The sequence below is a fragment of the Monodon monoceros genome, unplaced genomic scaffold, assembly GCF_005190385.1.
Source record: "Monodon monoceros isolate NGI ecotype Baffin Bay Population unplaced genomic scaffold, NGI_Narwhal_1 Super_Scaffold_6, whole genome shotgun sequence".
Lineage (NCBI taxonomy): Eukaryota > Metazoa > Chordata > Mammalia > Artiodactyla > Monodontidae > Monodon > Monodon monoceros.
In genome coordinates this window covers 1,553,116-1,576,535 of record NW_021703783.1, presented here as the reverse complement: position 1 = coordinate 1,576,535, position 23,420 = coordinate 1,553,116, and the positions used below count along the sequence as shown (strand labels likewise).

The following is a 23,420-nucleotide window of genomic DNA, read 5'->3' as shown; positions in this document are numbered from 1 at the left end:
CAAATTCAGCTGTGCATTTAAAAGGATCATGTTCCATGATCAAGTGGGATTTATCCCAAGGATGCAAGGATGGTTCAGCATTCACAAATTAACCAATGTGATAGACCACATGAACACAATAAAGGATAAAAATCATATGATCAGGGCTTCCCTGGTGGCGCAGTGGTTGAGAGCCCGCAAGCCACGACCACTGAGTCTGTGCGCCACAACTATGGAAGCCTGCGCGCCTAGAGCCCGTGCTCCGCAACAAGAGAAGCCACCGCAATGAGAAGCCCGCACACCGCAACGAAGAGTAGCCCCCGCTCGCTGCAACTAGAGAAAGCCTGCGCGCAGCAATGAAGACACAACACAGCCTAAAATAAAAATAAAATAAAATAAAATAAATAATAAAAAGCTTGTGTTAAAGAAAACATCCAATTAGTTGGCTGCATTTCACAGTTTGTTTTACACTGAAGGGGTACAGAACACACAACCCCAAAATACGCCACTTTGGCATACTGATTATTCTGAGCTGAGGGCACTTGGGAAATAGCAGATACAGGAAGGGTTCTCTGTCCTACCTCCCCCTTTCTACCTAAAACCGGGTCATAACATTTCCCATGAAAAAGGTACCTCCCTGTACCAGGAAGAGAGCATTCTTTATTTTTTTCTACCAGTTTTATTGAGATATAATTGACATTTAACATTGTATAAGTTTCAGGTGTGCAACATGATGATTCTGTAGAACATTCTTAGACTGGGAGTTGACCCAAACCAAAATGGACCTGTGCTAAGAACCCTACTGAAGTAGCCTGATATTCCATGAGTTCCCCTCTCCCCATATATTTCCTAGGCATTGTCCCCCAATTTACTGTCCCTAGTCCAGGCCACTTTGTCTCGCCACATCCCCCAAATTTTTTATTCTTTATGTAAAAAGGTATGTAAGCTTTTGGCTCTAATGTTCTCCTCAGGTCTTCATTTTCCTTCTGAAGACTCCTGTGTGCATGTAAAAACATTAAATTTATAAGCTTTTCTCTTGTTAGTAATGTCTTATCTCAGTTTACTTCTTAGGCCAGCCGCAGAGCCTAAGAGGGTAGAAAGAAATTTTTCCTCTCCTACAACATATGTATGAGACAAACACAAGGACTGGTTTGACATTTCTTGCTCTTTCTTCTAAGTTTCTCTTTTTTTATGGTCCATCTTTCACTTTGTCCAGATTTTTTCCCCTCAGTTCTAATGTTTATATTTCAGCAGCTTATAGATACTGCGGGAGAAGAGAAGAGTTTAGATTGGTTTTAGGTATTTCGTAATGATGAAGGTGTTAATCTCCTTTTGTAATTTTTTCTGGAAAGCGGTAGACACAGTTCTTTCAAAGAAGACTGCTAATTTTGATTGTCACTAGTAGAATGATTTGTCTCTTTTTTCTCCTTAAAGATAGCAATTGTTCTGATTAGAAAAATAATATAATTTCTCTTTTCTTTATTGGAGAAGGAAACCAAAACAAAACAAACCAGTTGGGACTCCAAGCTCAAATTCACAATGGGGTCTGGAGCATTTTCTTTGTTCTTTAGCATTTGAAAGCTGCACCTTCATTTGCTGGTCACTCTGGTTACCTCTTCAGTTCTCACTGGCTGTTGACTTGCAGATCACAACGCAGGCTGAGGCTGTCCCCAGAGCAAGTCCATCATCACCATTTCTGCAGCATATACTGTAGCACCACCGACGCCTCATTCTGGGGTGGCCGAAACTGGATTATGAATGTCACTTACTCAGTGATGCGCTTCTCTGTCAACAACATCTGATCGTTGCAGAGATGACCACATCAGACTAGCTGCGCCTCAGGGCACTGTTGGGTCACTGGTGACTAGTAGGGGGAGTAGGAGTGGAAGGGGCTCTTTCCTGGGTGTTGCAGAAGAGGAAGTACTCCACCCTCCTGTGGAGAAGTGGGACACCTTTAGGATGGAGGGAACAGACATTCTAAAAATCCACAGCTGACGCAGTTGTTTCTGAGGTGCTGGAGGATACAGAATTTTACTGAATTCCCCTTGGTTTTTGGACTGCTAGTTAGAAGACAATATATAGAGATTATGAACTGAAGCACAGTTGGGGAGAGAGACCTGAAATACCTGCTTTGGGACATTTAATGGTGACCTTTAGGTAAGAGATATGGATGAAGCCATCTGTGGATGTGGGACTCAGGGGATGGTCCTTCAGGTCAGGGATGGTGTCAGTGTCTTCACTGGCTGAGAAGGTGTGAGCATTCTGAGGGAATGATGGGGTTTGTTTCATCACTGGGAGCATCAGGAATTGGTAGTAGTGATCTGGGACTGGGGTCAAGACGACAGAGAATGAGAGGAAAAATCTTGGTGGGAAAATCATAAGGATCTTTCTCACATGTTTTAGCCCATGAAGGACTGTTCCAGAGGAAAGCACTCTGTTTTGTCAAAGCAAAATCATTGAGAGAAGGATGCAGAAAAGGTTTGAGGTATTTGAGCACTCTCTTAGTTAATGGTCTTTTATGTAGCTCTGTCCTCTTTAGTAGACCTCTTTTTAAGCCTGAGGCCCCTGTTCTCATCTGTGCCCTGTGTGAGTCGGTACACGGGTCAGATTCGCTCTGCAAATACACTGGTGTTGTTTCTAAGGTGCTGTCGAAGTGTAAGTTTGTCTGCTTTGATTTATCTTTCAAGCTTAACTGGGTGGACTTAGTTCTAGAATACTAGTATTAAGACCATTTTATTCATGCTCTTTCTGATTTTAGTAACTTCATTCACTTCTTAGATTTTACATTTCCAGGCTGGAGGGTCCTCTGTTTTAAACATTTTTCCTTATATTGTGTATCGGATCTTCGGTCTTTTGATAGATCTGTGACGCTTTTTCCAGCCTCCTTCGTTTTCGGTTGGTGTGGTTCCAGGGAGGGACAGGCCTGGGTCATGGATGTTCTTGAAAGCTTATGGGTTTCCTTTAATCAGTATAACAAGATTTTTGACAGTTAAGGCAATATAACCTCCTTGGAGCGTGATAAATCCCTCTTAGAACTGAATGTGAAGAAAACATTTTCTACACCGGCCAACTCCTACACTTCCTTTTCTTGTAGAGTAAGTATGTAGCGAAACCCGATCTTGGGGTATAAGAAGTTAGAGCTCAATTGAATCTCACAAGTAGAAAACGACTCGCTCTGGGTAAACAGACACGGTATTTATTGCTGAATTAGTTTCTGACCTGCTATTACGCTAAAACATTTTAAAAATCGCTCTGAATTACATATATTTTAAGAGGAGCGGGCTCACATTCGTTTTCTGGAAGTCGTGGGGCACAAATGGTAGTGTCTTCGGGAGGTAATAAAAGGCAAACGCCGTTGTTTTGGGCAAGATGTTTCGGATTTAGGTCCGAAGCCTCCACAGGCTACGCCTAGCAATCCCTCAGTTTCGGTTCCGCCCAAGGCGTGTGAGCTGTATCCATAGAGACCGGGAAGCTTCCCGAGCCGGGCGGCCCCGCCTCTTCCGCTGCACACGCTCCCGCCTCCGGAGGCAGGGAAGCGAAAGGACTTCCGTGTCCCCGGGCTCTCAGCGCCGCCTGATCGCGTTGCGGACCACCCCCCGTGGCTCCCAAGCCTTTCCAGGCCCGGGAGCGGCCTGGCGGGGCGCTTCCGGCTTGGGCCAGCGCGGCTGCGCACGAGGAGCGCTCTCATTGGCCAGAGCCGCCTCTTGCGATTCGCGTCACGGCGGCGGCGGTGTGAGGACCCTCCCGGGCGCTTGGTCGCGGCGGCGGCAGCGGGCGGCCCCACAGCTGGTTTGGGGTCCCGGCGGCCGCGGTTCCGAGGAACCCGAGACGCGTGGCGAGGCGGCGGCGAGCTCTGGTGAGTTTCTCGAGTGGGAGCACGGGACAGGCCGGCGGGGCCGAGGGTTGAGGGCGGGTGTCCCGGTGGCGCGGCGGGCGGGGAGCGCGCTCCTCCATCCCCTGCTCTGTCCACCCGACCCCCGGGCCGGCGCCCCTCAGGGCCGGGTTTCCTCTGCCCCGGGCCTCTCAGCCCCGGCTCCCTTCCGGTACTCCCAGCCCTGGGTCCCCTCAGTCCCGAGTCCCTTCAGCTCCGGGTCCCCGGCTTCCTTCCATCCCGGGTCCTCTCAGCCCCGGCTCCTTTCGGCCCCAGCTCCCTTTGGTACCGGCGCCCCCAGCCCCGGGTCCCTCGGCCCCGGCTTCCTTCGGCCCCGGGTCCGCCCTCCGCCCCGAGGCCCCCCGGCCCCAGCGCCCCTCCGCGTCTCCGCTGGCCGCACTCCTGGGTGGGCTCCGCTTGGGCCCCCGTCCGGCCCCTGCGGCGGAGAGACCCCTCACCGGTGCTTGCCCGCGCGCAGGCGGCCGGGTGGACCGCGTTCTGGGCCTGGTGTCCCGGGCGTCGGGCTGCCGTGTGTCGGTGTCGCCCCTTGAGGCTGCTGCTCACCGGCTTCGGTGGGTCTGGGCGTCTGTGCGAGAGCTCGCATTGGGCACCGCTGGCTCTGGATCTTGTTTACTGTCTCCGCTGGGGTTTGACAACTTGGCGAGCTCGCCCAGCAGAAAGCTTGAGAGGTCCCGCTGCGGTTGTATCGGGCACGCTGGCTGCGTTGCAGGGTGTTGGCGTCTTTTTAGCAGAGTGGTCTTCTAACGTCTTTAGGTTTAGACTCTGGACTTCGCAGCCTTCATAGCTCTTCCCAAAACAGTCCTTCTTCCCTCCTCCAAAGAAACCATTGAAGACTCAAAGAAATCTGTCATAATGTTTCAAACCATGTTCCAAGTGAAATGTTAAGAATAGTTTCCTTCAACCCAAAGCTTTATTTTTGGGGCGGAGATCAGAAACTTTGTCAGTTTTGAAGTTTGAAGTGTCCTATCAAAGGCCACTTGCATGTCTCATCTTAACCACCCTCTGACTCTAATTCCGTTAGAATTTCATAGATTTTTCATTCCTGAGTTTTTCATTTCTAATGTTTATTTCATAGAAATTTCACTTCTAATGCTGTCAGGTGTCCATAGATGTTTTCATCTCCTTTCACGAATTTGTCGGTGCTGATTGTGATTATCCAAGACTAAAACCCTTTCCTCAGTAGCTGGGACTTCCACGCCTGTGGTGGCCGCTACTTGGTGAATTATTATGAAATTTGAAGAAATTTCAGGTTGATTTAAATATGAAAGACATACTTCTTTTAGTTTCTGTTTGTGATTGCCTACCCACTAGTTTATGTTCCTATCTAGACTTTAGGCTCCTTAGCAAGTTTTCTCTTACTGGGGCACTAAGGATGAGAGGAGGATTTCCAGAGCCTATATGAGAGAGTTTGTGGTTTTCTGTCCGTACATTCCCATATATTAATAAATGAATAGGGTTTTTTTCCCCCATCAATAGTGTAAGTTTAGCTCATGCACCTTCTTTGTTGTAAATTATATTTTGTTTTCCAAAATGAAAACAATGTTGTTTCCTTCTTTATTTCAGGAGTTGGCAAACTTGACTGCTTGTGGGCAGTGTCCTGCCAGCTTCCTGTTTTTGTAAATTAAATTGTCAATGGGACATAGCCGTATGCGTTCATTTAGGTATTGTCTGGTTGCTTTTGTGGTTCAACAGTGGAGTTGAATAGTTGGGACAGAGACCCTTATGGCCTGTAAAGGGTAAAATATTTACTATGTGGCCTTCAATAGAAAAAGTTTGCCGACTCCACTTTATTTCATTAAAAATGATGCATATTCAATGTGGAAAATTAAAATGACTCAGTAAAGTATAAAGGAGAAAGTAAATATTATCCAGAATCACAGCATTTAGAGGGGTTTGTTTTTGTGACTATCCTTATAGAATCTTTTAGTGATTGTTTTCATATAAATGGGCTTATATTGCTAAGTGTTTATTTGTAATCTGTTAAAAACTCAGATTATTTTTATTTGGCTGTTGAATACATTGTATTCTCTGGACTGTAGATCTCACTAGAAAGGGCTTGATGAGCCAAGTTTTCCTGATTTGTCTTACCAGTCAAGATTTAAAAAAACTGAGGCACAGTGGATGCTTGGTGGCGGTGGAGGACACTACTTACTGAGCACTTACTATGGACTAGGTAGTTTTCCAATGCTTAACATGGAGTAAGTCACTTAATACCTGCGGCAGCTTTGTGTGGGTACAAAAACTATTATCCCTAGTTCCAGATGAGGAAACTGAGGCACAGAGAGATTAACTACCCAAGTTTGTCAGCTAGTTAATGGTGGAGCTGGGGTTTGAATCCATGCAGTCTGGTTTCAGGACCCAGGCTCTCCATGTGCTGCAGAGCCTCTTAGAGTATTGCTCAGTGTAGAAAGTTTTTAGACAGTCCAGAAATATGTAATGTGAAAATTCTTCCTTGTGCTCTTCACTCTCTGTAGAAAACCACTGTTAATAAGTTTGATATATATACCCCAATAAAGATGTTTAAAAAAAAAAAAAAAAGTATAAGGGAAAAAAAAAAATAAGTTTGATATAGAGCTTTCCCGCTCTCTTTGTCTGCATATGCAAATGTTTATTTGCAAATCTGTCTACACGTGTAGGTTTTTAAAAAATTAATAGACTTCATTAGAGCAGTTTTAGATTTACATAACTTTGTGTGGATAGTAAAGAAAGTTCTCATATTATCCACCCTCCATTTTCCCTTGTTGATAACACCTTGCATTAACATGCTGTATTTGTTACAGTTGATAAACCAATATTGCTACATTGTTAATTAAAATCTACATATTAGGGCTCATTTTTCCTGTTGCAGAGTTTTTAAAATGGGATCAAACCAACCATTGTTCAGCAGTGTGCTTTTTTGGGTGATTTTCAAAATATAGTGCTTCTGGACTTTTGAATGCAAATAAACAGTCTTTATTCACTAACATTCAGATTAATGACACAAGTTTAGCCTTTTCCTTGGAGTGGAAAACTTGCCTGGAAGTTACTTCGTTTTCTCTTTTTCAAAAGTTAATCTTGTAGCACCAGCTGCTTTTCTCTGAAGAAAAACTTATTATTATTGTTATTTTTTTCTTCTGCGGTACGCGGGCCTCTCACTGTTGTGGCCTCTCCCGCTGCGGAGCACAGGCTCCGGACGCGCAGGCCCAGCGGCCATGGCTCACGGGCCCAGCCGCTCCGCGGCATGTGGGATCTTCCCGGACCGGGGCACAAACTCGTGTCCCCTGCATCGGCAGGCAGACTCTCAACCACTGCGCCACCAGGGAAACCCAGAAAAACTTATTTTTTGATGGGACATTCCGGCTCCTCTCTGAAGCCGTTCAGCTTCTCGGAGACTTCTTGCTGGTTTTCATCGGAAGAGTGGTGCACATCAACCCACTTAGCATCAGCTTCCTCCTCCCTGAGACTGGTATTTCCCCACCCACCTTGATCGCTCTCAGCATTCTCTCGCTCAACTTCCAGAACTTCTGTTCCCGGAATGTAATCTTTAGTATCTAATTCTCCATGTTCTTGTACCCTTGATTTTATTGAGGCCTCTGTAGTCTTACCCTGGAATTCCTTCTGCAGTATCTGAGGGTTCAGGTTTTGGAAGAACTGAATCAGAGTCCTAGGAGACACCATCACATTCTTTCTTTGTGTTTTATTATTCTGGGCAAGGTTTTGAGGAAGTTTTTTCGTCATTGAGCTGTTATCTCTTTCAGAGCTTTGTTTCCTACTGTCATGACTTCCCCAGAGTTCTTGTCATAACAGAATGGGTGGCATGGTCATGAGCAACACCGGAATGCGCTCTGGGACTGCCAGGCGCTGAGAAGTGTATACAGCAGACCGAAGGATCTGGTTACTTCTCCTTGGTGCTGCTGCAGAAACCTGTGCACAAAGAGATAGAAAAAGCGTGTGAATCCCTGCCAACCTGGAGGTAAGGCCCAGGGGCACTAACTTCACTTCACGGGTCTCCTTGAAACTCTTCAGCTGCTTTAGTGGTTTTCGTGCACATTCTTGGGGCTCATGAATCTAACGGATAGCTAGCTGAAAAGTTAAACACTTCGAACTTTTTTCTTCTTTTGTTTCTGAAGTACGTTGGTAACCTTCTTTCCTTGTGTTTAGAGCCTCTCCCCCAAGGCATGCTGCATTAGCATTCTGGGTCGTCGTCCTCTTCCTCTTGTTCATCTTGCCCTTGTTAGAATGTCAAGGCAGCGACCTTAGAGAACCACACAGTTGTGGGACTTCCCTGGCGGCCCAGTGGTTAAGACTTCGCGGTTCCGATGCAGAGTGAGAGGGTTCGATCCCTGGTTGGGGAATAAGATCCCACGTGCTGCACGGCACAGCCAAAAGATTACAAAAAAAAGAGACAGAAGCATACGGTTGTGATAACATTGACGGTCTTGGCGTCATTTCAGATGCTTCTTCTGTAGTTTAGAGATCACTTCCAAAGATATCTTGGGTGCAGTTGTGTTGCTGTCCCTTAACATGTGCATGTGTAATTCTGCAATACTATATTCACCTTATTCTTGTTTTTGCACTTTTATTCTCATCAGTCACAAAATGAGTGTACAGAGTCGTAGAAACTTACATGGCAGCGTCAAGGTTCAAAGAAGATCTCTGGCAACCTTGATGGATAGATGAGGTATTCAGGAAGATCAGAGTATTGCAAAATGTTATTGGAAGGCCTACGTTCAAGACAGTGTAGCTGTAGGAGGGCAGATCTTTCCGTTCTTGAGGAAAGTTATCTAGATGTTCTGGGTGGCAGAACATCTGTGCCATAAACATCACCAGCTTTGCCAGTTCTTTGCTGGGTTTATTTGGTTGCAACTTGAAAATCTCCCACGTTGGGTTTGTAGTGAATATTCTGCTGTGGAATCTCCTCAGTGTAGGCCAGAGGGTCTACTTTATTATTCCTGTACCTGCTTGCAGGTTGCTGGGCAGCTAGTGTTTATTTCTGCTGGACAAGTTGGCTGCAGACTGGCTCTCCTTGAGCAGTTCTCAGAAGAGCTACACCACTGACACCAGCCAACCCTTCTCAGGCTGTGGCTTGGAATCTTGCTTCCAGGTGTGACCGGAAGTAGCACTTGGGAGCTTGGCACGTGGCGCCATCTTGGCTCATAGTCGTGTGCGTTAAAAACCAACACTCACGATGGCTTTCCAGGTCAATCCATTTGTGTCTACTCTGTTCTTTAAATCATTTCTTAGTATTTTGTTGAATGTGTGCACCATAATTTAATAGTGTTCCTATTGCTGGATGTTTAGATTGTTTACATTTATTGTATATTATGCGTATGCATTGTATGTACAATTGTTGCGTGCTGATGGCTCTTTAGAGTAGCTCTCTAAGAGTCTAGTTACTGGGTTGAAGGAAATGCATGTTTTACTTTTTGATGTGTATTGCCAGACTGCCATCCAGAAAAGTCACAGCAGTGTTAACTCTTGACCAGAAATGTGGCCGAGGTCTAGCTTCTCCATGCCATTTCCAACTTTTTTTTTCAGTCGTATCTGATTGGCAGTTAAACATGTCTTGCAATGATGTATTCTGTCTCACTGGGAGATGTGTTTTGTTTTGATAGCATTCTTTTGAAGTTGATTTAGAATTACTTTAGGCAAAATCTACATTCTGTAGTTGTTCTTTCTAATACTTACCCCCTTAGATAGAGCTGCTCACCTATTTAGATTCCCTGTCTAGTCCTGGAAAGCAGCGTGATTTTGCCATCCCTGTTAAAAGAATCTGGACGACTGCCCAGTAGACTATACATTTCTTGAAGATGAGGAGCGTATAACTTTATTCTTATCTGTTGTAATCCTGGTGGTGAGTAAATGTTATATTCTTTTCAAAACCTAAATTGGATTGTGTTGTTTTGGGCTTACTGCTGAGTGAAGTGCTTTAACTTTGTTAAAAATAATCTTTTCAAAGTCTTTGTGAATTGTCATCTTGGTGTATATTCTCTATGTTATCTCTTTTTTTTAAAAAAGGATTTTTTTGACGTGGACCGTTTTTAAAGTCCTTATTGAATTTGTTACAATATTGCTTCTGTTTTATGTTTTGGTTTTTTTGGCTGCGAGGCATGTGGGAATCTTAGCTCGCTGACCAGGGATCGAACCCGCATCCCCTGCATTGGGAGGCAAAGTGTTAGCCACTGGACTGCCAGAGAAGCCCCCCTGTATTATCCTTTATTTCTAAAATGAGATAAATAAGAGTGATTGACATCCTAGGCCCTGTTTGTAAGGAAATAATTAACCAAACCTATTTAATAAAAACATTTGGTATTCAGTTTTGGAAGTTAAGGAATGGATTAATTAGGGGATTTGTTTCATGTAACCCATGGTTTTGAATTTTCTGTATTGGGGTATACCATGTGTTAGAGGGGATGTGTGCTGCCTAAATGGTATGCTTGGCTTCAGTAGACATTGTGAGGCCCAGACAGAATGAGAAGGGAAGCCAAATTCAGAAAACTGCCAGAATATCTTTAGGCATGGGGAAAATACCTGTGGGAAAGGACACTTCAAGTTTTTAAAAAGGAGACCACATGCACACAAAAAAACCCACAGAACTTTCTTTATATATGACTTGTAATGTTACATATTCTTATTGGACTTAGGAATTTTCCACAATGTCCATGCACAGGAAAACAAAGCATACAAAGCAAAATGGTCTTGAAGAGAAAGAAATAATTAGCTTATTAAATTTTGACCAACTTCACGTTTTCTTTTGTATACATTTTTTTGTTAGTATATTAGCTAATTATTTTTCCCTGGTAGCATATTGACTTTAATCCTGTATGTCCTGAAATTTTAGTGTCGTGAACATGTATGCATAGTTGTATTTGCATACCCATTCCTTTGGTCCAGGAAGAAGCAATGATGGTGAAAACTCCTTAGCGTGGTGGAACAGAAAGTTTATTTTTATTTTCTTGGAATTTATTTACATTTTATTTCACTGCAGAGTTTCTGTAACTTAAAAGAGCCAGAAACATAATAATTATATATATATAAAAGAAAAATGAGGAAAAGGAGAAGGCATATATTCTTTTCCCAAGTGGCAGCATAATTCAATGACTAAGAATAAAATTTGGATTTGAATTTTCTTGGCAGCCGAGATGAAAATGGAAATATGGTACAATATATAGCACTGAACTGGAAGGAGGAACAAAACCAATTTTCCAGGGATAAATCTTCACTTGATGGATTTTAAGGAACTATTTAAATTGGGTGTTACATAAAGCTTTATTTTATTTATTTATTTATTTTTGGCTAGAGGCCCTTGTTAAAAAAGGGTGATGATGATGCGTTAACGTTTCAAGCCAATGAAGGAAATTGTATGTGGAGCAGTTGGTTTGAATTTAGGCTGCAGATGTGTGCTTTAGTTGGCTAATACATATACTATTTTTTTTCTTAACGTATTTCAAACATACGGGAGAATACAGAGACCAAGATAATTAACCTTCACACACCTACCATACAGTTATATCAGATCTCAACGTTTTCCCACACTTACCTGTTTTTTTTTTTTTTTTTTTTAAAGAAAAGCCTTTCACATGCAGTTGAAGCACCTTCTTGGGTTACATTTCACTTTCTTCCCAGAAGTAATGATATCTTGAATTTGGTGTTTCTAATACCTGTTTTTATATAATTACTACATAGGAGTATATTCATAAATCAATATTATGTTTTGGGTATTTTCAAACTTTATATAAGCAATATTCTACCTACTCTGTAACTTGTTTTTCATGAAACAAGCTTTTTTTAGACTCATGAAATTGCTGATATTTTTACCATTTTTGACCTACAAAAATGGTAGTTTCATGTGATTCATCCTAGTTATAGTCATTACTTTTATCTGCTGTATAGTTGTATTATTATACGAATACAACCAGTTTAAATTTATTTTCGTGTTGATAGGTATTTAGGTTGTTTCCATTTTTCCTGTTTTAAAAACAATGCTACATTGAACATTCCTGGTTAGAAATCCTTGTGCGCGTATTTAAGATCTTTGGCAAGTTTTTCAAACTGCATGTTGGGAACCATTAATCGGTTATGAAATCACTTCAGGAATTAAAATAGTTCAGAGAAATATCAGGTTGTTTTGCAGTAAGGATTAAGTGTTTTGTGAAATGTGTGTGTGTGTGTCTGTGTATGGCTACTCAGTTTGAAATGAAGTTCTCTGGTGTAAATTACCCAGAAGTGGAATTACTGGGTTTGAGATTATGGAGATTATGGGAATTTAAAGTTCTATCAGATACTGCCAAATTGCTTTTCAGAATTGAGTCACTTTGTGTTTTTTTAGCATGAGAATATGAGAATTGCTCTATCTAAATCCTTATAGATCCATGACATTGTCAGATTTATTACATGTTTACAAATCAGATGAGTGTGAAATGATATTATCTTAAAATATTTCTTGATTAATTATGAGATTGAGCATGTTGAAATGTTGAGTGACTATTCCGATTTCTATTTCTTAGCTGTCTGTCCCTGTCTCCCCCCCGCCCCGAGTTGGGTTGTCCTTTTAAAATTGCTTTTAGGAGTTTATTGCATATCCTGGTTATGTCTGTGAAATGAATTGTAGGTATTTTCTAGTCTGTGTGGCTTATCTGTTAACTTTTTATATGGTTTGTTGAATAGAAAGGATTGTCAAATCTATCATCATTTTTCTTATTGGTTTGTGTCCTTGGTGCCTTATTTAAGAAATCTATTCCATACTCCAAGGTCATTTAGGTCTCTGCATTTCCTTCTAAAAGTTTTAGAAATTTGGTATTTTATATTTAGCTCTTGATCTTGCCTGAAAAAAAAATTTTTTTGTATATGATGTGAGTCAGGGATCTAATTTTTTTATATGCATAGCCAGTTACCACAGCACTGTTTAACACTGTGTTTTAAAATTTGAATTGTAAATCTTTTGAGCAGTTTCTGGGTCAACACAATAACAGCCTTTTTGTCTTTCATCAGGTTGCTCAAATGTTCAAGTTTGTGACTTCTGGGCCAAAGTAATTGATTGGTGGATTACTTGATCCAGAAACAGAACCTAGAGGAGTAGATAAATACAGCACATTTTGTAGATCTCATCCAAATGTCATTTCTCTCAACCACTTTTTATTTTATTTTATTTATTTATTTTAAAAATAAATTTATTTACTTTTGGCTGCTTTGGTTCTCTGTTGCTGTGCGTGGCTTTCTCTAGTTGCGGCAAGCAGGGGCTGTTCTTCCTTGCGGGACGCGGGCTTCTCATTGCGGTGGCTTCTCTTGTGGAGCACAGGGTCTAGGTGCGTGGGCTTCAGTAGTTGTGGCGTGCAGGCTCAGTAGTTGTGACACACGGGCTTAGTTGCTCTGTGGCATGTGGGATCTTCCCGGACCAGGGCTCGAACCTGTGTCCCCTGCTTTGGCAGGGGGATTTTTTTTTTTTTTTTTTTTGAAGGAGGTGGATTCTTAACCACTGTGCCACCAGGAAAGCCCTCAACCACTTTTTAAGTAGAAGCTAGGTTTCAGACAGTTTGAGGGTAAACTTTCTTTAAAAATAAATTTGTCTATTTGGCTGCGTTGGGTCTTTAAAAAAATTTTTTTTTTAAAGAAGATTTTATTTATTTATTTATTTTTGGCTGCATTGGGTCTTCGTTGCTGCACATGGGCTTCTCATTGCAGTGGCTTCTCTTGTTGCGGAGCACAGGCTCTAGGTGCATGGGCTTCAGTAGTTGTTGCGCACGGGCTTAGTTGCTCCGCGGCATGTGGGGGTCTTCCCGGACCAGGGCTCGAACTCGTGTCACCTGCATCGGCAGGCAGATTCTTAACCACTGTGCCACCAGGGAAGTCCGAGACTTTCAGTTTTGATTTTAGAATTATACATGTAAATTTGAATCTTTCTGAAATGTCTGATAGAAATCGCTACAAATCACTTAATTTAAGAATGAAGGGGCTTCCCTGGTGGCGCAGTGGTTGAGAGTCCGCCTGCCGATGCAGGGGACACGGGTTCGTGCCCCGGTCTGGGAGGATCCCACGTGCCGCGGAGCGGCTGGGCCCGTGAGCCATGGCCGCTGAGCCTGCGCGTCCGGAGCCTGTGCTCTGCAATGGGAGAGGCCACAAGAGTGAGAGGCCCGCGTACCGCAAAAAAAAAAAAGAATGAAAACTATTTTTGTTCCCACTTAAAAAGGGTTTTTGGTCTGAGAAGAGCTGCTTTGAGGTCTGTAGATAGTTATATATTCTAGGTTTGTTTTTTTTTCCGTTTCTTTTACGTTTGTAGTTGAAAGAAGACCTTGTGGTTTAGTGGAATTTAGTGACATTGGGAAAGGTTGTAGACACAAGTTTTATTTGTAGATTTCTGATTGTGATATTGAGAAAGATAACTAATCACTTCTTGGTTTCTCTATCTGCAGCATTGTAGAAACAAAAAACAGAAAAGAAACTTATGCTGTGGAGGGTGTTATGCAGGATGAGATAGGGCCCTGAATGATTGTTATTTACTTATGGAGACAGGTCTTTACCGAAGTAGGGTTTTTGATTTTGCCTGGAACATTGACTGTACAGATCATATATTTCACCTGGACAGATTTTATTTGTGAAAGAGTTGGAACAAGAGTGTGGTTATATGGTATTATAGTGCAGATGGTTTATGAAAGGAAGTCTTTGCATAATTTACATAGTTTGGTTTAGTGTAGATATGACAATTTATATATCATGGGCTTGTCAGGATTTCTCTGACTATAACGTTCAGGACTGTTGTTCCTATCATGTATGTTTGCATTTTTGTGTACTGTTCTTTGTTTTAGAAACTCAGGGTTGCTTATAGATCTTGGGAAATGGAAACAACCATTGTAACATGGCTATAAGAGTTGTATCAAATCCTTTTTTCTTTAATTAATTAATTTTTGGCTACATTGGGTCTTTGTTGTTGCGCACGGGCTTTCTCTAGTTGCGGCGAGCGGGAGCTACTCTTCGTTGTGGTGCCGGGCTTCTCCTTGAGGTGGCTTCTGTTGTTGTGGAGCAGGGGCTCTAGGTGCGCGGGCTTCAGTAATTGTGGTGCGAGGGCTCAGTAGTTGTGGCTTGCAGGCTCTAGAGCCTAGGCCCAGTAGTTGTGGCACATGGGCTTAGTTGCTCCACGGCATATGGGATCTTCCCGGACCAAGGCTCGAACCTGTGTACCCTGTATTGGCAGGCGGATTCTTAACCACTGTGCCACCAGGTCCTCGAATCCTTTTTATAAAGGTGTTTTTTATCCGTGACCATGACCAGTGGCTTTAATGGACTATTTGTGCCTTTAATGAAGCCCTGTAAGATGGTAAAGTATGGGCTTTGGAATTAGATACAGATTTGAATTCATAGTCTCCAGTTAAGTTTGTGTTATTGATGACTTATTTGATCTCCTTTAGTGTCAGTTTCTTCATCTGTAAAATGGGACCCCATATCGTAAGGATTGCTGGAGGATTAAATGAGATGATGGGTGAAAGTCCAACTACTTAGCCTGGTTCAAAGTTGGCTCTGGTAAGTGTTAAGCAGCAATTCACCTCCCTTCTAAGAGATAACATCATGACCATGACCAGGAAAAATGGAACCACTTACCTTTGTGGGAGGCAGTGTTGTATAATGGAGAGGGCCTAATCTGGATAGTTCTTGCTTCTCTATTTTGTAGCTTCTATAACCTTGAATAGTCTTACCCTCAGTCCTCTCGTTTGTAAACAAAGATTATACTATCTGTAACAGGCAGGGTTTTAAAGTTAAATGAGAGTATGTATAAAAGCTTACCTTATCTGGCACTTGGTAACCTCTGAATTAGCCTCTAAACTTTTATAGTGATAGGTAGTAATACTGTGCTTCTGAAGTAGGTCTCAAGACTGAGAGAGGTAGGCCTTCACTGGCTTTGCTACTTCACGGCATAGGATTTGCCTGATTTCTTCTCAGGAAAGTTGGTCAGTGGGGTTGGGCAGTTAGAAGAGGTTCCTTGTGATTGTACTTAAAAGTTGCCCTACTTCATGCTAGGAAAGAAAGTAGTGTAAATGATACAGAGTGTTGCCTGTCTTTAGAGCTTCAAAATAATCTTTAAAAAATAAGCTGCATTTGATTTGAAACGTTTCTTTGTGCTTGCATCAGTTAAGATTTTATGAACATGAAAGCTGGTAGTGCCTGTCTTAAAAATCTATGTGTTGCTCCTTCTCAGTTATCAACTGTATCATTTTTGGAAGAGCTGTATCAGTTAGTAACATATGTTGGGAACTTTTCCCATTTTATCAGTTATTCTTTTCCCAGTCATCAGGTTTTCTTATTGACATTTTTCTACTCAGAAATGTTCTGAGTGTTTGGGAAGAATTCCAATTTTAACCAATCATTTTATTGCTTCTGGTATGTGGCAAGGCTCCATGATCCTCCCCATTTCTTTTTTTTTTTTTTTTTTAAGTAAATTTATTTATTTAATTTATTTATTTTTGGCTGCATTGGGTCTTCGTTGCTGCGTACGGGCTTTCTCTAGCTGCGGCGAGTGGGGGCTGCTCTTCGCTGCAGTACGCGGGCTTCTCATTGCGGTGGCTTCTCTTGTTGCAGAGCGTGGGCTCTAGGCGCGCGGGCGTCAGTAGTGGCACGCGGGCTCAGTAGTTGTGGCTTGTGGGCTCTAGAGCGCAGGCTCAGTAGTAGTGGCGCACAGGCTTAGTTGCTCCGCAGCATGTGGGATCTTCCCAGACCGGGGCTCGAACCCATGTCCCCTGCATTGGCAGGCAGATTCTCAACCACTGCGCCACCAGGGAAGCCCTCCTCCCCATTTCTTGATTGTTTCTTAATATTTTCAACATCGCTGTAAAGTACAGTGTACTGTCAGTGTTAACTCCTGGTTTTGTCACTTAAGTGCTATCATGCATTTATTTGAGAACAGCTTATGGTTCATGCTAACATAGAAGGTTGGGGATAAGAGCATTAAGTTGGGTGTTAGATTGATTAGATAGATTACATTGCCACTTATTACTGTAGTTATCTCAGGCATGTTATTTATAACCTCTCTGGGCGTTTTGTCATTTCCAAAATGGAGGAAATAATTGTACCTATCCTCCAGGATTGTTGCAAGGATTTAAAGAGATAATCCATGGGAAATGTTCTTTGCATGTAGTTAACGCTCACTGCATGTTAGCTGTTCCTGTCATTCCCCCTCCTCCTCATCATCATACAGCAAAGATTCTTAAGCTCCTTTGCATTCCAGACCAAGCTTGGTGTTGTGGATACAAAAATGGATTCCAAAAAAGGCTCCCTGACCTTGAGAAGTTTTGCATTGCAGGAGGGGAAGACAGGCATGTAAACAAAAAAATGCAATAAATTCTGACAAGTACTATAATGGAAACATTAGTAAATGAGAAGAATAAAGGAGTTAGTGTCAGGAGCCTGGGGACGTCAGGGAAATTAGTTTCTGCCTATGAACTTATTCTTGAAGTGTGGGTAGTAATTCCCCACTTATCCATTCAGCAGGTGTTTAGTGAATACACCTGCTGTGTGCCAGAAGCTATTTTAGGTACTGGGGATATAGGTGTAAAGAAGATATATTGGGTTGGCCAAAAGGTTCATTCTTTTTTTCCGTAAGGTGGCTCTAATAGCACTTAGCTGTCTTCAACTTCATTCGAAACAATTTTGTTAGATTGTATTGTGACAGCTGACATATCAGTGTGCATTTAAAAAAAGAAAAAACTTACTCAAATTGGTGAATTTTTGTGTAGCCATTTTAATATTGAAGATGGAAGAAAAAAGCAACATTTTTGGCATATTATGCTTTATTATTTCAAGAAAGGTAAAAACACAACTGAAATGCAAAAAAAGATTTGTGCAGTGTATGGAGAGGGTCCTCTGACTGATTGAATGTGTCCCAAGTGGTTTGCGAAGTTTTGTGCTGGAGATTTCTCACTGGACGATGCTCCACGGTTGGGTAGACCAGTTGAAGTTAAAAGTGATCATATCGAGACATTAATTGAAAACAATCAACATTATACCACGCGAGAGATAGCCGACATACTCAAAATATCCAAATCAAGCGCTGAAAATCATTTGCACCAGCTTGGTTATGTTGATCGCTTTGATGTTTGGTTTCCACGTAAGTTAAGTGCAAAAAACCTTCTTGACCGTATTTCCACATGCGATTCTCTACTAAAACGTAACGAAAATGTTCTATTTTTAAAATAAATTGTGATGGGAGATGCAAAGTGGATACTGTCCAATAATGTGGAACAGAAGAGATCGTGGGGCAAGCGAAAAGAACCACCACCAACCACACCAAAGGCTGGTCTTCATCCAAAGAAGGTGATGTTTTGTACATGGTAGGATTGTAAGGTAGTCCTCTACCATGAGCTCCTTCCAGAAAACAAAACGATTAATTCCAACAAGTACTGCTCCCAGTTAGACCAACTGAAAGCAGCACTCGATGAAGAGCATCTGGAATTAGTCAACAGAATATCCATCAGGATAACGCAAGACTGTGTGTTTCTTTGATGACCAGACAAAAACTGTTACAGCTTGGCTGGGAAGTTCTGATTCATCTGCCGTATTCACCAGACATTGCACCTTCAGGTTTCCATTTATTTCGGTCTTTACAAAATTCTCTTAATGGAATAAAATTCAATTCCCTGGAAGACTGTAAAAGGCACCTGGACCAGTTCCTTGCTCAAAAAGATAAAAAGTTGGGCTTCCCTGGTGGCGCAGTGGTTGAGAATCTGCCTGCCAATGCAGGGGACACGAGTTCAAGCCCTGGTCTGGGAAGATGCCACATGTCGCGGAGCAACTGGGCCCGAGACCCACAGCTACTGAGCCTGCGCGTCTGGAACTTGTGCTCCGCAACAAGAGAGGCCGCGACAGTGAGAGGCCCGCGTACCGCGATGAAGAGTGGCCCCCGCTCGCCGCAACTAGAGAAAGCCCTCGCACAGAAATGAAGACCCAACACAGCCAAAATAAATAAATAAATTTTAAAAAAAAGGTAAAAAGTTTTGGGAAGATGGAATTATGAAGTTGCCTGAAAAATGGCAGAAGGTAGTGGAACAAAAAGGTGAATATGTTGTTCAATAAAGTTCTTGGTGAAGATGAAAAATGTGTTTTTTATTTTTACTTAAAAACCAAAGGCACTTTTTGGCCAACCCAATATAATGTCTCTTCTTTCAGGAGTTTTCAGTCTAGTGAGAAAAGACCAGTAGTAAGTAAACAAAGAAATAAAAATACCAGAGACAAGTGCTGTGGAAGAGATTAAAAGGTGATGTGATAAGGAGTGACTGAGATTATGTGGTCAGAGAAGGATTCTTTGAGTAAGTGACCCTTAAGCTGAGATCCGCATGTGAAGAAGGAGCCCAGCCATGGGAAGGTCTGGGCGATGAGCATTCCAGGCCTTGGGAACCAGGTGACATAGAGCCATTTGAGCCTTCTGGGTGTTTGGGGAGTAGATGGGAAGTCACTGTGGCTGGAATGTAGTGGGCAAGGGGGAGAGTGGTACAGAATGAGGCCAGAGTTAGGGGCTAATCATTTAAGGTTTTGTAAGCCAGGGTAAGAGGTCCCTTAGGTGTAAAGGAAAGCCATTGGAGGGCTCAAAAAGTAAGGGAGTGTGTTTTGAGAAAGATCTGCTGTGACCGCTGTGTGAGGACTGGATTCTGAGGATAAGGGGGGTGGGGTGGGTAACAGAAGTGGAACCCAGGAGACTTTACTGGCTGTTGTATTAGGACAGGTGAGAGATGCTGGTGGCTTGAACCAGAAAGTAAGAGTGGAGGGAAACAGGTAGATTTGGGCTGTGTGACCCCTCTCTCCCATCACTGTAAAGCTTTTTTTTTTTTTTTTTGTGGTATGCGGGCCTCTCACCGCTGTGGCGTCTCCCGTTGCGGACCACAGGCTCCGGACGCGCAGGCTCAGCGGCCATAGCTCACGGGCCCAGCCGCTCCGCGGCATGTGGGATCCTCTCAGACTGGGGCACGAACCCGCGTCCCCCGCATCGGCAGGTGGACTCTCAACCACTGAGCCACCAGGGAATCCCCACTGTAAAGCTTTTTATGTTCTTTTTTGTTTTTGGCTGTGCTGAGCGGCTCGTGGGATCTTAGTTCCCTGATCAGGGCTTGAACCTGGGTCCTGGCAGTGAAAGCACTGAGTCCTAACGACTGGGCTGCCAGGGAATTCCCACAGTAAAGCTTTTTTTTTTTTTTTTTTTTAAAGAGTTAGGTGGTAACTTTTATTCCAACCTCCCACCCAGAGCAGAAGGTAAAGCTTTTTAAAGTGTTAAGTTTAAGAGGTCCAACCCCTTTCCTTGCCAGTTAATGTGATAGAAATCTGCCAACAAGGTTCTCTAAAGATTTATAAACCTGTCAGGGTAACACATCTAGTACTTATTTTTAATAATGATTTGTAAAGAGAAAAAATGGCTAGTATTCAAAAGAAAATCTGCTGCCTTTAATATCCCTGCTGGTCCCACTGTTGAAATAAACTATTCCATCCTAAAAAAATAATCTGGTTTCATTATTAGTAGTTCAGATTTGCATTACATATTTTGTTTCACATTGAAGTCTGAAAGAAGAGGTCATGAGGGGCATAACATACTGATACTTCCACGTAGAACATTCTGTGCCACTCAGGTTTCCAATCAAGGAAGAGCATGAACTTGATACCAGAAATCTCATTAACCATGCGCTAACTTCAAACGCATACTTCAGGGTGGAATGACAGACCACACTGGAATAATTTCAGTATACAACTTTCAAGTCACTTTGAAATTGGCTACTTTCAACTTGGAGGAAGCCAACAAAATCATGGGACATATTTTGCAGCCTGTCCTCTACCCCTGAATAATCTAATTATAGAACTAGAAAACAATGCCACTAGACTGAGTACTTGCTGCACCCTACTTGCTGTGTCCCAGTTAATACAAAGGGACGTTATACCACTGGCCCTTAGAATTTGAAGACTTAAGGTCCATGGCAGTTGGCAAGTCTTTAGAGAACCTTGCTGGAAGATTGTATCACATTAACTGGCAAGGAAAGGGGTTGGACCTCTTAAACTTAACACCTTAAAAAGCTTTACAGTGATAGGGGAGAGAGGTCCTCTGGGTGCTAGAATGTTGTTTGTTGCTGGTTACACAGCATTTATACTTTGTCAACTTTGTGTCCTTTTCTGAATGTATTTTTTACATGAATAAAAAGTTTACTAGACAAAGAGGCCATATAGTACTATAGTATATTTCCACCCCCCATTAAAAAAATGTGCAAAATACACATAACATAAAATTTACTATCGTCACCATTTTTAAGTGTGTAGTCATGTTGTAGATCCATGTTGTTGCAGCCATCACCACCATTCATCTACAGAACTCTTTTTTTTCATCTTGCAAAACAGAAGCTATACCCATTAAACAGTAACTCTCCATTCCCTCTTTGCCCCAGCCCCTGGCAACCACCATTGTACTTTCTATGAATTTGACTACTTTAAATAACCTATGGTAAGTGGAATCATAACATCCTCAGGTTCACTCAGGTTGTAGCTTGTGTCGGAATTTTCTTCTTTTTTTGAGGCTGAATATTTTCTTGTATGTATAGACCACATTTTGTTTGTTTATCCATTGATGGACACTTGGGCCGCTCCACGTTTTACTGATTGTGAATAACGCTGTTATGAACATGAGTGTATAAATGTCTCTTCAAGACCCTGCTTTCAGTTCTTGTGAGTACATACCCAGAAGTGGAATTGGCTGGGTCATATAGTAAATGTATTTTTAATTTATTTGAGGAACTGCCATACTATTTTCCACAGCTTGCCTGCTCTTTTAAAATTGGGGGCAGCATAACAATTAAAATTATGAAATAGGTGAAGTAATACATTATACTATAATATAGTCTACCTTTGGCGGGAAGTCCAATATAACTGATTAAATATGACATAAATAATACTAATTCCTTTTCTTCTGTTTTTCCCCTGGAGAATAAGACATTTATTCATTCATACAAGAAACCTTTACTGAATGTCTACTGTGTATCTGTTGCAGTTTGGTTCTCAGCATTGAGCAAACAAACTCTTGCCTCATGGAACATGCAGACAAGTACTGGATTTTAGAAAATAGCTTTCCTGGGATAGAGCTAAATTTCTAGACCAGAAGTATCAAACCATTCAGTTAGCAGTTTGTTCAGGTAGAGAAAATTGCTTTTGAGTTACCATTTAAGCAACCTTGGTGCTTTTAAGCAACATAATAATTTACCTTATGCAGTATTATTTGAAGGGAAAGTGAAGTCTAAGAAGCGTGAGTTTTAAATTTTCCATTGCTTTCCCACTGGGAAGGAAACTTGGTGTGAGTACATTTGACTGGGAGTCAACAGATGAGGGTCCAGTCCTGACTTTAACATCTAATATTTGGTATTCTCCTGGGTTTTTTTTACTTTGATCCTTATCCCTCCTCAGTCCTTTGTATAACTTTTTTTTTTCCAAAGGATTTTGTCCTGTGTTGTTAACTATTATTATGCTAATATCACTTTCCTTTTTTAAAAATAAATTTATTTATTTTTGGCTGCGTTGGGTCTTCATTGCTGCGCGTGGGCTTTCTCTAGTTCCAGCGAGCGGGGGCTACTCTTTGTTGCGGTGCGCGGGCTTCTCACTGCGGTGGCTTCTCTTGTTGTGGAGCACAGGGTCTAGGTGCGTGGGCTTCAGCAGTTGTGGCTTGCGGGCTCTAAAGTGCAGGCTCAGTAGCTGTGGCGTGCAGGCTCAGTAGCTGTGGTGCACGGGCTTAGTTGCTCCGCCGCATATGGGATCTTCCTGGACCAGGGCTTGAACCTGTGTCCCCTGCACTGGCAGGCGGATTCTTAACCACTGCACCACCAGGGAAGTCCCTAGTATTATCACTTTTACTCCTAGTAATCCCTAGTTCTGTTTTCAAGCTCATTCTCTCTTCTGAATTCCAGATTTATGTTTCCTGGTGCCAAGTGAACATTTCTTTCACTTCAGACACCGTTTCTGAAAACAAATTCATTCTTCTTCTGCTGTGAATTTGCTTCTCCCCTGGATCATCAGTGAATGGCATCCTCTACACGCTCAGCTGCTTGAGCAAAAAGCCTGTGTCATCTGAGTTCTTTCTTGTCCCTGTTCTCTGATTTCTGAACAGACCCTGGAGTCCTTGCCTTGCATATGCTGTTTTCTCTGTACAGAATACCTTTCCTCTACTCTGCTTGGCAAATCCCCATTGCTTTTAGGCAGGGTTAGTGACGCCTGTGTGTCTGCTCCTAGAACGTGTGAGGTCAGGTTTCCATTTTACTTCTTCTGTTTCATAGTTTCGTATTTGATCATCTGTAGAACAGACTCTGTCTACCGGGAAGAAGCCTTAGCAAATTTTAAAATGTTATTTGTGCCAATACTTAAATTAGTTTGTGAAAACATTCTTAAAAAGTAATAGGAGGGCTTCCCTGGTGGCGCAGTGGTTGAGAGTCCGCCTGCCGATGCAGGGGACACGGGTTTGTGCCCCGGTCCGGGAAGATCCCACATGCCGTGGAGCGGCTGGGCCCGTGAGCCATGGCCACTGAGCCTGCGCGTCCGGAGCCTGTGCTCCGCAGCGGGAGAGGCCACAACA

General features: G+C 42.5%; 1 protein-coding gene and 2 pseudogenes across 2 annotated transcripts in view; 1 reads left to right on the top strand and 2 right to left on the bottom strand.

Moving 5' to 3' along the window:
- Positions 1–3,696: 3,696 nt before the first annotated feature.
- Positions 3,697–23,420, top strand: part of ADIPOR2 (adiponectin receptor 2) — a 52,934-nt gene continuing 33,210 nt past the window's right edge. The window contains exons 1-2 of one of the 2 annotated variants that reach the window (XM_029204122.1): positions 3,700–3,835; positions 7,658–7,823. The gene's annotated coding sequence lies outside the window, so the exon portion shown is untranslated. Of the gene's footprint in view, positions 3,836–7,657; positions 7,824–23,420 lie in introns of both variants that reach the window. The other variant, XM_029204123.1, reaches the window with a different exon arrangement.
- LOC114884970 lies at positions 4,324–8,030 on the bottom strand (annotated as a pseudogene).
- LOC114885407 lies at positions 8,241–8,998 on the bottom strand (annotated as a pseudogene).